This window comes from Dermacentor variabilis, chromosome 11 (assembly GCF_050947875.1).
Source record: "Dermacentor variabilis isolate Ectoservices chromosome 11, ASM5094787v1, whole genome shotgun sequence".
NCBI lineage: Eukaryota > Metazoa > Arthropoda > Arachnida > Ixodida > Ixodidae > Dermacentor > Dermacentor variabilis.
In genome coordinates, this window is record NC_134578.1 from 3,477,735 (window position 1) to 3,490,236 (window position 12,502).

The window sequence follows — 12,502 nt, forward strand, 5'->3', positions numbered from 1 at the left end:
AGTGTTGGTCTGCCCCACAGTATTCAACATGAGGCGATGCCAGGACATATCTGCAATTTTATGTTCGTCTAAAAATGTAGTAGGCTCAGATTTTCAGTCGACGTGTTCACGCCCGCAACCAACTGGCTTTGGGTCGATGCTGTCGAACAAAGCTCGTACATGGTATATGTCGCTGGTTCCATTTAATTGAGATAGCAATTATATGGACACTCCAGGCAAGAAAGCTGAAATTGAAAAACTCAACATCATCATCAGAAAAGCAATTAAGAGCGCACTAGGACTCCCCAGTACGACCTCAACCACGACACTCCTCAAACTTGGCCTCCATAACACCTGGGAGGAAATGAGCGAAGCGCACAGAGCAAGCCAGCTGGAACGCCTTAAGCTGACTCAAACAGGCAGAGCAGTACTTCGCAAGCTCGCATACTGCGAAAACTTCATAGCAGACTCAGACGCGAAAGCTCGATTGCCGCCACTTCTTCGTGACTCTATCTCAGTCGCTCCAATACCTCGCAACATGCATGCAACGTACCACAAAGACAGAAGACAAGCAAGAGTTAGAGCGCTTAGCAAGAAATACTCAGAGAACCCCAACACGAGATATACAGATGCGGCAAAATACCCAGGTAGAAGAGCATATGCAATTACCGTGACCAACAATCAAGGGAAGGAGCTAATCGCTGCCACCATACCGGCCAGAAATCCAGAAACGGCGGAGGAAGTGGCCATCGTCCTCGGCATCGCCACATGCAAAGACACAGCAATCATCTTGAGCGACTCGCAAACGGCATGTAGAAACTTACGAAAAGGCCGAATTTCTGCTGCAGCAGTGAAGATTCTCAAAGAAATAACAAGACGCCAAGAACTACCCGACACCTACGTCGCATGGACCCCAGGCCACGAACACCTGGCAGGAAACGATGCAGCACATGCTGTCGCCCGAGAGCATACCAGCCGGGATTTCCTGCCGCACGGTCTCCGGAAAGCGACGAGGGTGGAGGACATTCCCATCAACTACGCCGTAATATTGCAACATTACCGACTGGAAAGAAGACAATATCCTCCACCTCATCCAAAATTAGGCAAGGAAGAAGCCACCGCCCTCCGCAGACTACAAACAAATACGTATGTACATGGAATTATCATGCACCGAATGCACCCCACCGAATTCTCATACCTATGCCGGCATTGTGACGTACCAGACACGCTCCCACACATGGTGTTGGTGTGCCCGCACCGCGAGAAAAACAGTGAAGATGATGCCTCAGAACCGCTACAAGCGATCGAAGAAACGTGGGAGGCAATGTTAAAGGCACAGAGCCTGGAAGATCAGCGAAGTCTGGTGGACCGGGCCCGGGCTGCAGCATTAGCCAACGGCTTTCTGGACTAAGAGAGCCGCCCACCTAGGGCGAAGAAAAGACACTTTCTCGCTGTTTCTTACAATAAACGTTCATTCCTCCTCCTCCTCCAGGCGCATTTCTGCCGTCGCCTTCACCGCGATGTTCCGTGAAAATTATTCGTGCGAGTGAAGGTGTGCGCACATACAGGAGAGGCGGAAACGCTCTGCCTTTTCCACGTCTTTGTAATCAGCCGAGTCGAGTACGGTCTCCCCTACCGAGAACTTAGTAAGGCCGAGGTCGAATAAGCCGATGCGCTCATCCGTACAGCCTACAAGGCTGCCCTCGGACTACCGATAGGAACACCTACGGACCGCTTTGTAGCCTTTGGGATCTACAACACCTTTGAGGAGCTGAGAGGCGCGGTCCTCATATCGCGACAAGAAAGACTGAGCCTCACGCCCAGCGGTCGACAGGTTCTACGTGGCTTAGTGTATCCCATGCGGCCGCAATACAGCCACGAAGAACTCGTACCACCTTTCCACCAATATCCGAACCTAAATCCACACCGCGCCTATACCGAAAAACAGAAATCGCTTGTACCACCGAGCACGTCGCGACGCCAGAGCTAAACAACTCACAAAACAGCACGTAACTGACCTACAAACTTTACAGGAACGCAGCCCGCTGTGGCACACAAGGTTTTTTGCTGGCCATCCTTGGCTCGGCCCGCAGGTCAAGTTTATTCACCTGCGCCTCAGCCAAGACCTGCTCGGCCAACACTGCGGAAGCCCTAGCGGTCGCCGTCGCAGTCAAAACCAATGAAGCCATGAGGCAGTGGCCTCATATCCTCACGGATTCTCAAATAGCATGCCGTTATTTCCCTAGTGGCCGCGATCCTGCGTTTGTCGCCCTCCTCCTAGGTACAGCATTACATCAGAAACACAGAATCCTATGGTGCCCGGGACACATCGCAGCCACGGTCAACGACAAAACGGACAGTGCAGCTCGAGCGGGTGACACACTGAGCGGGTGTCCCCTCTCCAGACACCCTCCTCCCGTCCCAGGCGCCCCACACGCCCCGGGATAACCTAGAACACCAGCGTCGCGAGAGACAGCGGTACCTGCCGCCCGACCCTCAGTTAGGTCTAAGGTAAGCGCATGAGTGGTGCCGCCCGCAGACAAATCCATACCCACACTGACGCTTAAAACGTGCCATCCACCCCACCGCATACGTGGGAACTTGCCCGCGGTGCGGAGGCCAGCCAACTCTCGCCCACATTACGTGGGAATGCGACCTCAAGCCACCCAAAATTACTACGCCTCACATTCCGGCGCAAAAATTTAGAACGGAGCATTGGAAGACCTGGCTTGCCAGCAAGGAAAAGGAAGCCTAAGGAGCACTTCTTGACCAAGGACAGCGGGCTGCTGAGGTCAGTGGAGCCATGGACTAGGGGCCCCACCCACCTGCTTCCACAACCCTTTCCTTATACAAAAACCTTCTTCAGTCAATCTATCACCGAGTTTCTTCATCGTCGGTACTGCGTCTGGGATGTTCGCTTGCTGAGTAGGCCAACCAATCGCAGCGAAGTACGCGCACCGCGTGCTCTGCTGGATTCCTTGCACCACCGCCAGATGGCACTCGCCTCCGCGCATCCGTGGCGCCGTCCGTGCGGGTGCAAAGAAAGATCCATAAAGCTCGCCTTCGCGCATCTGCGGCTGCACGGTTAATCCTGAAATAAACTCTTCTTGTTGACAGAATGAATTCGAATTACCCTGCGTGCACATGCGCATGCTGCCTCTGAAACCATGATACGCCCAAGGCATCCGTAGTACTCGCTAGTAGTCAGAAACTCCTCTTAACAAACGGATCGGCATAATGTGTGTAAACCCGCGCTTGTGTGTTTGTACGTGCGTGCGTGTTTCGACTCTTTATGCACTCGCACAAAGCTTCGCTGTATACAGACTCGAACTCGTTTGATCTGCTACGTTTTATTTACTTCAGGTTGTAACTTAAAATAATTAAGAGAATCATTATTGCAGAACTCAGGATGTTTTACGCGAATAAATATATACCTTGAGCAGTAGGAACAAAGGCAATGCTGTGATTTCTTATTCAACTTCTCTCTACGGCAAGCACTCGTCTTCAGTTTTGCTTATAGTTGTTTATAAGACCTTATGCGAACACCATGCAAGGCTGCTCTAGAGAGAGTAAAACGGCGCAACGAGGCCCGCGTACAATCCGGACTTTATCATGCGTAACCGTCTGCGAGTCATCCTCATGCAAGTTTAGCAAAGGTAAAGGTAAAAACTACGGTCACTATGGGAGAAAGGTAAAAAGGAAGACAATGGCCCAGTACTTAAACGACAAACAAAACAAAGCTTCATACATTATTACGTTAAGGACGAACTCACATTCGCTATCATATATTTTCGCAAGCGTGAGCGAGACAGCGGAGAACTTTCGTTGCAGGAAACTCGAAAATGTGCGTAGTTGCTCCGTTCCCGCGAGTATGAGGACGACAAAAAGAGAAAAAAAAGAAATGAGAAAATAAGACAGCGAGCAGCATTTCTTGGATTATTGTCGAGCTTAGAAATGGGCCTGGTGTTCCTGGGTGTCCATGCAACTTTAAGAAGCACTGTCCACATTTGCGGTTTTATGCGTTTTATTACAACTTTGTAATCGTTATTACTTATGTCTCTGTTTTTCTTCGGTACACTCTGCTGAACTTCAGAAAAGTTCTGAAAACAGCACCGTACAGAGTAGAATGCGGTAGCTAGGCAAGCCCATGTAGAATTCTCTATATTCAATCTAGAAGCACGTAAACTTAACGCGACAGCTTTCAGGCTTCCCCGTAACGCAAATAAGCTACGGCCCCCGCTTTCCAAAGGGGATTATAAATAATAAGATCCTAGATAGATGGAGAGTGGTAGAAAGAAGGAACAGTGCAGACAGAAGTTGAAGCTGCAGGACAAGTTCATTTCAGATCGCGGTGCGCTATTCATTCTGGAAAAAAACAAAAGTGCATTACAGAAGGAGGCGCCGAACGTAATGAGCTGTCGGTAGGACCTGCTGGCACAACACAAACGGTGAGTGTTACAAAAAGAAAATTAGTGGAAATACCGAGAAATAAGCTTGAAAAATACATAAAAGTAAGACACGATGGAGCAGAGAAGCTAATAGTAAACACAGTGAACCACAGCTTCTCCGACTTATAATAACTAACTAAAGGATAGCGCAAGTACAAATTTACATAGAAATGCATCTAAACAAGGTAAAAAAATAAACCCTGACTTTATTTAATAAGGTATTTTATAATATGACAATATTCGGTCTTGTGCGTTCATTTCACATGAATTGAATGTATTACGAAGTCGTGTTCCCTAAAATTAAAATGTAGGTTTACCATGCGCAGACCTTGACATAAGCAGAAGAAGTTTGGTGCGCTCTGAAAATAGGATGTGGTTAACATCTGGGAAATAATTATTGTTAATAGCTTCTCTCACTTACATGTCGCGTGAGCGTAAAAATTGGCAGTTTGGCCCGAAGTCGAAGCCTTGAGCTTCTCACACTGTGTTGTAGCGCACGAGAGGGCTTTTGCGGTGCGGTGCAGCACGCGAAACTATATGGCGGAGAGGAAGGCGCCAGACATATGGCGTTGCGCAGCAGCCGGGACTCCACAACGCGGTGACTGCAACGACGGCAGCGCTGTTGCAGGCATCGCCGCCCTCACGGTGAGACCGACCGGTGTTGGTCAGTGCCCGGATGAAAGGATCGGATAAGTTGGCTTTAACGTTCCGCTAAGGCTGGTGCGTACGCCACGTTGCGCTATGCACGCAGCAGCTGGTCAGCAAGAACGCTGGTGTGCATACCTGGATTTGTCGTTTTCGCAGACGAACAGCACTGCGCGTCTCTGGAGGCCCTTCAAACCTTCACGCGCGGGCCGCACATGCGCCGTCGATACCGGGACGGCGCGACGATGACGGCGCGAGCGCGCCTCGAGTGTTTGAATATTTACTGTTGCTGTAAAAACTGTCTGTGATAGTTCCTGCTCCAATTTTTGCAGTGGGAAAAAATGAGGTTGGCTTACAGGTATTCGCTACTTGTCTAAAATGCACTAAATGACGCCAGTTTGATGCCATATTTGGTAAGCGCTGAAGACGTCCTAAATTAATACGATATGTTTTGCCTCGACGTGATAAGCATTGAGAAAGGTGAGTACGAATGTACGCAAAAAAGAAGGATGGCTCGTAAGCGCGACTTTTGATATTGATGTGAATTCCAAAGAGATCTTTCTTGATTACTAAGCTAATCTCACTGTAAAAATTTATTTCGGGCTTTCTAAAGTGATGTATAGGAAATACATTTTCTGCAGAAATAGATCAGATATGATCATAAATACTCACATGCATCTCATTGCTGGCAAACCCTGAGATATTTGGGAATGGTGAAATAATTTTGCTCGGCCACCGCTGCAATAAATTTCAAGAGGCTTGTTGCATTTAAAATGAATTCACATCTTGTAACTGTATCTGAAAAGTTGTATTTTTGATTCATGCCATGAATTCTTTTTTAAATATACTTGAAAATTGCAAATAAGAACAGCTCAGCAGACATAGAGTTTAGAATTCTGCAACACCAATAAAATTATATCACAATTTTGTAAACTGCGCCGATTACGACATCTAAAACGGGCGAAATTGATGTATTATGCAAGGCAAGGAAAGATACCTCTATTTCGTGAATGGGACTTCTGCAGAACCCCACTAAAGAAATTTCAGATACGCTGAGAACTCGCGTACCATATTTGCCCGGCGTTGACGCTCTCACACTTGCGTATTACAGAACTTCGATATCTCGTTCTGCTGCAGAGTTAAGGATTTGTAAACTTTCTGCCTATATTTTTTTAATGTTACTATTTTGGACAATTCCTGAAAGGATTTCAGGTAACTAATAAAACGTCTGCTATATACAGCTTCTAGAATTAAATTTTCTCTGAAAAGCATGAAATTTCATTCACGTCAGGCCCATGGTTGTCTAATGAAAGCATGTCTGCGTTATACATGTATTTTTATAGGAAAGTAGAATACCTTGACCCCGATCCAAAGCTTCCGAAGTGTGCCGGGGGTTGTTGATCGCACATTGCTTTCAAGATAAGGCCCGCGCCGCCGCGGAAGATGTAGCCGCCGCCAGAGCACGACTGATCACGGTTCATAATGGTTCCACGCGTATGGATAAGGCGCTGAGGAGCGATAACAGCTTATAATGATCGCAATGTCATCAGCGCACCTGGCGCTGTTGCGTACTCCAGGGTAGCGTATCGTACTGCTACCGAGAAGTAGCGGCGCCGGTCTATCGAAGCTCGACCTTCGTTACTTAGTGGGTAGCGTGGCGTTGTCGGCGGGCTGCAGGCATCTGGTAGACCATGGCGACCAAGCAAGGGCGAGACAATTTCTAGTGCGAAACTTGCACGGTTTATTCAAAGGCAGATGAAAGAAAATGAGAAGAGCATGAAGGGATTAAAGGTGCATTTCGGAGCTCCTTAAATAGGCTCTCTACAATCGTGGGCGAGATCTTGCTTCCGTCGACACTACGTGACCGGCACAGAAAGAGGACCCCTCCTGCTCTGGTTATACCGAGCCTGAAAGGAAGAGGTCGTCCCTCCTCCTGGAATTGTAGACGCCTGTCCGCCTCTTCTGCGCGTTGCGGGTTCGTGGAAGTTCTCCTCTAGGTCCAATTCGAGAAAAGCGTCTCTCTAAACTCGCGCACCCACACACACACATACACACACAAAAGAGGCCTGTACACCGTGGGGCTTCCGGCAGACAGGTAGACACTCGAAACGGTCAAGGCGAATTAGAAAATCACGCTTCATTTCGACGAGGCCTGATGTAAGAAGGTCGGGTGAGAGAAAGTTCTTTCTGCACGTGGAGCGGGACGCCAACAATAGCAGGCGAAGTCCACGCCTCATTTCGGCGAGGCAGGGTGAGATGGTCGGTTGAAATTCCTTTCAACACGTGGTGCCAGAGGCCAACCCTAACAGCGCTGCCACCTGCACTAGTGTGCTTGCCTCATCAGTTCACGTTGCACCACCTTCCGCCGCGGTTCGTGTCTCCGCAGCGCTGTCACATTTACGGTAATGGTGCCGAGACGACCGCAGCTGCTTACTGAAGAAGAACGGAAAGGCATAGATGCCGAGTATCAGCGTCAATAGACATTACGCCAGAAACAACTCAATGACGCTCCGCGGAGGGGCGAATCACAGCGACACGCAACACGAATGAACACTGCTTCTATTTGCCTCTTCTATGTCGTCTCGTGCACGTCTCGGGTAACAGTTCACTGTTGCAGCCGCGCTTCTCCGTTTCACGATTCTTTCGCGGTCGCTCTCGCAAATATACGAAACACTACGTCATTGCTACGAAATGTTTACGCATCATTACGGAACTCCCAAAGAAGATTCTGCGTGGAATCCTGTATGTGTGCATTACGCTCCTAAAAAGTTTACACCCTTTGGGGCTTATATTGTCCCACAGCAATAATCGTCATCTGCCTTGCTTGCGTTTCCGTTCTTGAAAACTCGGCGCTCGCTACTTTCCTGTCGAAAATCCTGTGTCACGCTGATAACGCGCAGGCTGTTCCTGACTAGGAAGAACCGGGCTCGCAGCATTATGGAAAGGAAATGCGGTCAAGACAGATGACAGTTATTGTTCTGGGACAAAATACAACCCAAAGGGTGCAAACATTTTCAAGAGTGTACAACAGTTGTCTTGCGATTTTCACAGCTTACGAATCCCCTAGCATAAATGCAGACCAATTTGCTCAAGTTTCAATAGTTCCAAACCTAGGGTGGCTTAGATTCAATGACCGTCTTTCTTTTCCTTTCTTTAGGCAGCAGCAGCGGTATTGCAAGGACGCGTCCCTTGTCTGCTCCACGTTTTCCAGAGTGAAGCCGAGAAGTGATGCCCGTTGCTTCAAGCTGCTTAAGATACGTCACTCTAATCATGCGGTCTTCGCATCGCCCTAGGATGGTGAATTGCTGCTCTACCGATGCCTTCGTTGTTCAGTTTGACTGGTTCAAGAGCGAACCTTTAAACAGCAGCCAGCCACGAGATTTCTTTTTCTGCACGTTCTTGGCACTTTCAGAGTGAAGCCGAAAAGTGATGCCCGTTGCTTCAAGATGCTCGTGATAGACGTCACTGTGCTCACGCAAGTCATCGCATCGCCCTCGGTTTATGCGCGCTGTGAGCTGGGCATTTTGGCGGCAGCGGCGTTGGTGCGAGGACGCGCCCCTTACTTGTCTGCTCCACGTTTTCCAGGTTAGTTGGTTAGCTTTTTACAATTATACTATAGTAGTTGCTGTGTCAACGCCACTACCACTGCCCCTGCTTGCTGGGCGTATGTGTGTGATGTCCCATTGTCTAGCCCAGTGCCTGCAATGGAAGAAAACTGCGAGGCTTGTAACAAACCCCTACCGGCAAACGGCACCTTCGTGCAGTGCAGCGAATGTGAGCGCCTTTATAGTTTTGGTGACCCCTCCAGCTGGTTCAAATTGATATTTGACTGTGCGGACGAGTCGGGGCATATACACGGCAATGCCATGCTTGTCGTCTGTAAGAAAACAAAGCCAGTTACGTGTTCCCCTTTCGTCCTACCGTCCTACCCTTCGTCCTACCCTTTCGTTCGAACTTACACTTCTTGCAGAAATAACGAAGCGGCTTGATGTCCTTGCTGGCTTGCCCTCTCAGGTTGACGAGATCAAAAGTCCTATTGAAGTGCTGTAAAACAAATATGAGAAAATTCTTGACACACATTCGAAGCAAGGTAGGCAAATTGGCTGCCTAAAGAAGAGCGTTGCTCAGCTTGAAGACGCTAGCGTCGCCAACGACGTACAGTGTCTCAAGCAAACACCCGACGAGCTTGAATGGCGTAGCAGACAATATAATATTGAAATTCACGGCATCCCCAAAACATAGAATGAAAATCTAATAACAAAGCTCAATGACCTGGCAAAAGCAGTCACACTAAATGAATTGTGCTTCAACGATATTGAGGCAGTTCAGAAAGTGCACTTGAGATCGGGCCGCGATCCCGGAATCATTCTGAGATTTTCCCGGCAATGCCTTCGCGATGCGTGGCTCTCCAAGCTCAAAGATTGAAAAGCAAACAAGTCATCTGTCAAAATGAGTGAAAACATGACAAAGAGAAACAGGGAACTTCCACACACGCGTCAATGGGCAGCTGAAAACAGCTATTGATTTCAGTAGCATGCCAACAACAGGATCTTCGTTCGAAGGACGGAAAATGAGTGAGCTGTTGAAATTCATTCTCGGAGCGATCTTGAGAAATTATGCGCTAGTTAGTGAATTTCTTTTTTTTTTCTCTTCCTCCTCGTGCTTTTCGCAACGCATTACATAACGCACATTTGGATAGTAGTATTCTTGCTAATAACGCACAGTATACTGTTGTGTACACTTCAACTTGGTCTGGAATAAACAAATACGATCACTTCGAGTATTTTTTAACCAAGTGAGAACTAAAATTGACATTTTACCATTCTCTGAGGCATGGTTTACCTGATACAAAGATGCGTTTCGTATATGTGGTTGCAATTCTTTCTGCCAGGGTCGTGTGAAAAGAACCTGGTGGTGGCGTGTCAATGTTGGTTTCAAGTGATATGAAATGTGAATTGCTCACTGATTTTTGTCGCGTAAACTTCCATTATGAGGTAGTCTCTTGTATTCCGTATGAATGTTTCTTATTTGCTACCTCCCACCATGTAGTGATGTATCAAACTTACTTTCCTCCTTGAGCTCTCCTTTAGAATACGTGAATGAATATGAGTATCACATTACCTTAGGTGATGAGCAAAACGTGAACAAGGTGAATGCAGGAGCCTACCTGCATTACCTTAGGTGGTGATTTAAAGATCAATTTGCTCACTGGAAATGCAATAATGACAGAGGTAGAAACTATAATGAATGCTCGTTTCTGCATTAATGTGATATTATTCCCAAGACGACTGAGTGTTATGTTCAGACTGGGATACATAGCGCAAAAAATGACACAGGGACAAGCAGAACACAGGACGAGCGCTCGTCCTGTGTTCTGCTTGTCCCTGTGTCATTTTTTTGCGCTATGTATCCCAGTCTGAATGTACCCCACCAACACGCCCAAACTTCTTCTCTTCTGGACTGAGTGTTAGCTCCGAAACACTTTTAGAGACTCTTATAACAAATTTTGTTACCGATGAACTGTTACCCGGAATCATTAACGACGCTATTAGTGTCATTATTAGTATTGTTACCAATACTCTTATGTATTCTAAATGGTCTTCCTAAGTAAAAAAAATGATTAGCCGTTCCACTCTATGAAGGTGGATGACGAGTGAACCTGATTAGCATACGACACAGAGGTGACACGGAATATTGAACATAGGTACGTACTCATTTAACGTGATATTTATACGCATTCGCGTGGACGACTGGACCGTTGCTCCGAGTAGCCGGAGGAAACTGGACACACGTAACGTTTCGACGGGATCGCCACCACGGGAGAGCGGAAGGAAGGGAAAGGAGATACGCATGCGCTTGGAACGCCTACAAAAAGATGGCGGTGTGAACGTAGACGTGGCCGACGCTGGTCAAAGCCTAGTATCTGTTCTTACCAGCTTAATATCTGATACGGGTTGTATTTGTACCCAAAATATTAAACTTACTTTTGCAGGTTGGCGGAGTGCTTCAGCCTGTTTCACCTCCGCCGTGGGTCGGCCCGGTATTGCACTATATTCGGGAACGGCCCACAGTTTTTGGTCTGGGGACATTGATCCGCTGGAAACTAGCCATACACAGGTTCGCTGTAAAAACACATTAAGCATTCATAACGTTATCGGAATATCAATTCGCGCACATTACCTAGTTTAGAGAGAGTATAGCCACTGTTGACGGCAATTATGTTTTCTGTGCAGATAATTTAATGAAGCATATGATGAATTCATGCCAAAGTTCACACAGATCTATTACCAGTGTTTTCCTATATAACGTTCAAATCGTCGAACCCAGCTCGCAAGTCTTCGATTAATGGCGAACGCTTGGGCCTTGTCAAAAAGCGAAATGAGCTCTACAAGTACCCCCTAGCAACCACGTCTCCGGAAGTATTAAAAAGCTTCAAACAGTTCAGAAATCAAGTCAGAAATTCTCCGTACTGCAAAAGACTACTTCCAATGTACCAAGGTCAATGCAGAGACGCTCACAGGACATGTCGAAGGAATTCAACTGTATATTTTGTAAATCGTCTCCAATGCCAGCCATAACAGTTACGCGCAACCAATTTTCATTACAGGGAACGGACGTATCCACGGCATTTAATGGCTCCTTTCTGTCCATGACGTCTCAAAATTCAGAGGTTGAATGTTTAAACCACCTTCCTTCCACTAATGATAATGCAATTGTTTAGAGCCTGTTTCCTCTAACGAAGTAATCACGGCATTTGTCATGACGCAATAGCAATGCTTCCGACGCTTTTGGAATCCAAATTATGGCCGCAAAATATGTTGTTGATATCATTTCCCCTTCTTTGATGTATATTTTTAATGCATCACTTTCAACTGATGTTTCCTCCGCCGTATACAGTGCGCGAAAGTCATTGTCATACATAAAAAGGATGACCAGAATTAATTTTCAAATTACCGTCCGATATTTATGCTCCCATTCTTCTCAAAAGGATTAGGAAAAAGCAACTTTAAAGCGCATCACCTCAATTACTGATCGTTATACCATCATTACACCTGCTCAATAAGGTTTCCGGAAACATACTTTGATTGCGTTAACATTGCTAGCAGAAAAATAATTTATTATAGAAAACTTCAAAGAAAAAAAATTTGCCTGACGTATTTTTCTCGATATTACAAAAGTATTTTAAACAGAAATTACGTGACTACAGTAATCACGGTAAGACTCTAATATTATTGTTGACTTGGCACTCGCATAATAGGACTCGGTATGTTAATATATGTGGTCACTTCTCAGCTACTATAGGCATCTTGTTTGATAAGTTCAGGCAAAGAAACTTTATTTGACCATTTCTTCTTGTTTAATAAAACAATGAAGTGGTAAACATTGATATACCAGCAAAATACATTATATATGCGGATGTCTGCAGTCTT

The 12,502-nt window shown here is 46.6% G+C and overlaps 1 pseudogene; it reads left to right on the forward strand.

Moving 5' to 3' along the window:
* The first annotated feature begins 10,973 nt into the window (after positions 1–10,973).
* On the forward strand, positions 10,974–11,146 carry LOC142565063 (U2 spliceosomal RNA; annotated as a pseudogene).
* The last annotated feature ends 1,356 nt before the right edge of the window (positions 11,147–12,502 follow it).